Raw genomic sequence first — 5,636 nt, forward strand, 5'->3', positions numbered from 1 at the left:
AGATTTTTAGCTATGTAATTTGGGTGTTCCTGACCTTTCCCTAGCTGGGACTGATTGGCCTTAATCACCTCTCTCCTCTGATTGGTCCAGAGGGGAGCACATGACACAAGTTGGTCTAAGCCGAAGGAAGTTCTGATAGAGGAAAGCAAACAGACATTTTCTCCTATAGCAGCCTGGCTCAGTGGTTGAGCATCGACCTATGAACCAGGAGGTCATGGTTTGATTCCCGGTCAGGGCACATGCTCGGGTTGCAGGCTAAATCCCTTTGTGGGGCGTGCAGGAGGCAGCTGGTCAATGAGTCTCTCTCATCATTGATGCTTCTATCTCTCTCTCTCCCTCTCTCTTCTTCTCTGAAACCAAAAAATATATATTTTAAAAGAAAAAGAATTAAGACCTATCTAACTCCAGTAGTTGCTGCCAACCATTCTGCAACAATAGGAGAAACTGACACAGTGCAAGGCAGAGCCGAGAGAAGAAAAGCTGGATGACACTGGTGACATGGTTGAGCTTTTGGACTAATTCTTGCATAGAGCTTTCCATACCTCTGGATTCTCTGCCAGTAAGTTCCTTTTGATTATTTAAACCAATTTGAGTTAAGTTTCTCTTATATACAACTAAAAGCTAACTAATACAATGACCAACACAAAAGTGTCATCCCATTCCATGCAAATCCCTGGATTTCATCTCCAAGAGGAAGACTGAAATGTTGGGGCCACTCCTAAATGACCCTCATTACTAGGTACCTTAAAAACACTTCTAGGCTCTCCCTTGCCTCTGCCTACAGAGGTGGCAGCCATCTCCTACTTAGCACCATGGCTGCCCTCAGACCTCTCATGAAACTCAACATTATCAAAAAGAGGAGCAGGAAGTTCATCCAGCACCAGTCAGACCCATATGTCAAAATTAAGCGGAACTGGCAGAAACTCTAAGGCACTGGCAACAAGGTATGCAGAAGATTCCAGGGCCAGATCTTGATGCCCAACGTGGGATATGGGAGCAACAAGAAAACAAAGCACATGCTGCTAGTAGCTTTTGAAAGTTCCTGGTCTGTAGTGTCAAGGAGCTTGAAGTGCTGCTGATGTGCAACAGATCTCACTGTGCTGAGGTTGCTCACAACGTCTCCTCGAAGAACCGCAAAGCCATTGTGCAAAGAGCAGCCCAGCTGGCCATCGGAGTCACCAATCCCCATGCCAGGCTGCGCAGTGAAGAAAATGAATAGACAGATTGTGTGCACATTGTATCTATATTAATAAAACCATTAAATTCTGCCATCTGGCATTTCAAACAAAAACACAAAACAAAACAAGAAAAACAAAACACTTCCAGAAATCTAAGCACAGGATTTTAGGTTGGGATTTGAGTTTTAGATGAATCTGCCATCTCCAAGATTCCTTGGTATTTACTGAGCAATGCCCCAACCATCTGCAGGGGAGACAGCCCAGGAACACCTCGCTTCTCTAGGATCACTGGGCGTCAGGATGAACTCTGGTCACTGCCCAAGGAAAGTCGTGGTCACTCCAGGGTTTGGCCAGAATTAGGGCAACTTCCTATACAACCACTAGTCTCCTTGCATTTGCTCTTCTGCTTCCCAGAGGCATTGAGTGAGTATTTACAAGGGATAAGACAATTCATTATACAGAGTTCCTTAGCTTTACCACTAAGAGTTCTGTGAGAAGGAGAACCATAGAGGGATCCAAGAAAACATTCCTACAGGGTCAGTCTGTGAACACAAGGTACTTTAAAATCTTTTCAACGGGTTTTGGGTATATGGTTCAATAATACATTTACCTATTTATACCTTACCTCCAAAAATTACTTGAGGTGGCTTTAAAAATACATAGGATAGTTAGGATTAAGCAAATAGATGGAGTCAAATAACATAGAAGTAAAGATAGGAAAATAAAATAAACAAGGTGTATAAAACTATTTTGTGCTATCTATGCAGTTGCTATTGATGGACAACATATTTGTCTCTGACCTCTCAAATTTGCCAAAGCAAAGAAGGAAACGTACCTCTAAAGATTCACAAAGTCCAACAGATTTTTTTAAGAAAGAAAAGAAAGGAAACAAGCAAAAGTAGTTGCACAGGAAAGAACAGTTTTCATGGGAAAATTCTCTCTTACACGAATTTATGGAAGGGACACTGTGCTACAGAAAACCTCCAGGAACAAATTTTGGAAAACATGTCAACATAGCTGATAGTATAACCTCACAGCACTATTTAGCAAACTCGGTTCTAAGGAACAAATCAGATGCTCTCTGGTCAGGGTACATAGCTCTTTAATTATCTGCCTTGGTCCAATCAGACCGTTCAGAGTGGTTCCTTAAATGTTGGGACCTCAAGCTCCCCATGGGCATCTTGTATCCATGTTGAGGAGCCACCTGCGAGGAGAGCAAACCTGAGAGATGGAGAGAAGCACAGATGGATTTGATCGTCTGACACCTGGACTATTCAGTGCTAGCAGCTCATAAATCCCCTTTTTGCTTGAGCAGTTGGAGTTGGGCTCTCTCCACTCTATTGTATTTCCATACTGCAGCGACATGATGCACATATTCATAAAAAACAATGGCTAATCTAAGCAGAAAGAGTTAAAGGGCAGCACACACTTTTCCTAGAGGTATGAGAGGACAGGGGCGTGCTGATTCTAATACCTTCCACTCCCTCCACACACTATGACCAAGTAGTAAAAAGGGCAACAAGATGTACATTTGCACATCCCTTCACATCTCTGGTTGTTGTATGAAACGAATTGCTTCTGTTTCTGTATCTAATGTTACTTAAATTGTGAGTCAGTGAAATGATCCTCTATGAGTGGACCCTATATATGAACTGAATAAACATCATTTGAGTAACCAAGTGTTGGAAAGCAGGTAGTGTGTCGGAGTACGAGATAGTTTCCCCATCTAAAAACTCATTCTTTGCGACTGCTTTGCCCCCTGCAGCAGGACTGGCTTGATCCAGGTAATCTATATTTATTGATAGAGGACTAACATTGTAAAAATAAGGCAATTACACTCTGGCAACAGCTAAATATTATGTCACTATATGAAGCAAATGGCATTGTTAGTCATTTCTTCAGATATGATTTGCTTTATAAAAGCTGCATTTCAAGGCATTGGAACTCAGCAGGAATTCTTTGTCAACAATCTGCCATTTCTAGCTAAATTAAGTAATCATCTGGCTACTATATTTAGAAAGCATGCGCAGGCTACAAACGCATAGAGAGTTCTAAATGATGCGTTTATCTTCAGGGGACACCATTACATAGGAGTAGAGGAACAACTGCTTTTAAGAGAAAATGGGCTTTCTATTAGAACCACTGAACAAAAAGAAAACTATAAAGAAGTTTCGTATGCCACCCAGAAGATTTCAGGTGTGATTAGCTTGCCTATGAAAACAATGAAGAAGGTCTTACAGTTTTTCTTAAAGAGGGCTCTGTAATTAAATATTTTTTTTCCTCCCCACCTCTGCCCTACACAAAAGTTTTTAATGAGCCCTTCACAGATCCCTTCAGAACCCCTCCTTCTATAGAAGGTAATCTGTGCTCACAGATCAGGGATTCATTATTTTAAACCATTTCTGTGACTTTGGAAACAATGGTGGCAGCCCCTGTTTATTGGGCACTTACTATGTCCTAGACCTTGTTCATATATATCTTTTCACTAAGTAAATAAGATCAAATTACATAGGCAAATGTGTGTATGTGTGAGCAGTGCCCATTGTGTGTAGGATATGTGTACAAGATATATATTTTACCCCTGGTTTATAAATAAGAAAATCAATGCTCAGAGATATGAAAACTGCCAAATTATCTCACAGAAGGTAAGAGACATAGCTGGTCTGGCTACTTCTGAAGCCACTCTGACCATGGAAAAGACCACAAGACCAGGATGGTTATAAGCAGCCCTTGCAGGAAGGAGTGAGTAAGGTGTCAGGCAGGCGGGGTGCACCTGAACACATAGTTCACCAGGTTTATCCATCACACTTCCAGGCTTTCTTTTCTACCTGAGAAAAATGAATATACAAAGTGTGTGTGGGGGGGTTCCTCCTGTCTGAAATTCATTGAGCTCCTTTCACCTAAGAGTTCATAATTTTAATCAAATTTGGATCTTAAGCTATTATTTATTCAAATAAATTATTGTTCCTTTTTTTCTCTCCTTTTCTTTCCATAAGTCATTGCTGCTCTGTGTGTGCTTTTTAGTGGTTTTTCTCTATATATTCATTTTGTATAGAATCTATTTCCGTGTCTTCATGTTCACTGATCTCTTCTCCTTCAATGCCTAATCTGTTAATTCCACTAAATATTTCCTTTCAGATATTGTATTTTTAATTTCTAGAAGCTTCATTTGGTTCTTTTTACCTTTCATTTTTCTCCTCGTGCTTTTCTTAACTGCTGTAAGTTATGTACTAGTAGAATAGCTGTTAACATCCTTTTCTTCTAATTCTATCTATAGAACTAGCCTGTTATCTGTTGACAGATTTTCTCCTGATTATGGCATACATTTCCTGCTTTGTGGCATGTCTGAGAACTTTTAAAATTGGATTATGGACATTATGCATATTATGTGGTTGAATGTCTGGATTTCTGTTTGTTTTCTTTTAAAGAGCACCAGGCTTTGTTTGGGCAAGTAATTACTTGCTTTTTAGCTTGATCCCTTTCTGGGCCTGTTTTCTTAGCTTTTCTGTAGTTTTATTCCAGAGGATGTTCAGCCTTACTATTAGGGCATGACCCCCTATGATCTCTGCTGAACATCCTGGGTAACCAGTGAGGACTCTCCACTCAGGCTGCTTGGAGTTTAAACATCTCCCTGCCCTTGTGAATCTACATGGTCCTAATTGTGTTTTTCCCTCTTTGTGCTTCAAAATAGAAATAGTTTAGACAGGGAAACTATCTCATACTCTGACACACTACCTGTTTTGCCTCGTGGGGTTTTACCTCTTGCATGCATAACCTAATAATCAGCAAAGATTCAAGGGGTCCTCCATGGAGATTTATGTAGCTCTGTTTCTACATAGTGCCCTTTTCTTCAGAATGATGACCTGTGACTTCTAAGCTCCTCGGCATCCCTGATCTGCTTTTCCTCAGTTCGACAAGCCTATGTGCCCTGCACAGGGCTCCCTGTCCTACACTATGGTCTGGAAATCGCCTCCAAGTATAAACCAGAGTGATAGTGGGGTTCATCTTGTTTGATTCTCATCTTTCAGGAATGAGCTGCTCCTGTCCAATGTCTAAAAATAGTTGTTTCATAGAATTTGTCCAGTTTTCTACTTGTTTGTGGTGGAAAAGTAAACCTGGTCCTGGTACCTCTATCCTGGAAAAAAACAGGAGGTCAAGGAATTTTTTTTTTTTAATTTGAAAGTTTCACAACATTTCCCAAATTTATTTGACCTTGCAACTTTTCTTGCAGAGCACCTATTAATATCTTTAGAACTTCCTTGGAATACATTTTGGAAAACTTTGCCTTAAGGAACATGATCCTTAGAGTAGGTAAATGTTTATGTAGAGGGTGAGAGAGGATGACTCTATGGGCTTAGCACATTCTTCATATAGTTCCTTTTCTCCCAAGGGCTCATCTTTCAGTAAGCTTGATTTGGTCTAATCTTTAGATTGATGAGTATTTAATTTTCTGAATTA

General features: G+C 40.4%; 1 pseudogene across 1 annotated transcript; it reads left to right on the forward strand.

The window, feature by feature from the left end:
- The first annotated feature begins 782 nt into the window (after positions 1-782).
- LOC307105883 (large ribosomal subunit protein eL32-like) lies at positions 783-1,219 on the forward strand (annotated as a pseudogene). The gene has a single exon. The product of its transcript is annotated as a large ribosomal subunit protein eL32-like (transcript).
- Positions 1,220-5,636: the final 4,417 nt, after the last annotated feature.

Source organism: Cnephaeus nilssonii (assembly GCF_951640355.1).
Source record: "Cnephaeus nilssonii genome assembly, chromosome: 10".
Classification (NCBI taxonomy): domain Eukaryota; kingdom Metazoa; phylum Chordata; class Mammalia; order Chiroptera; family Vespertilionidae; genus Cnephaeus; species Cnephaeus nilssonii.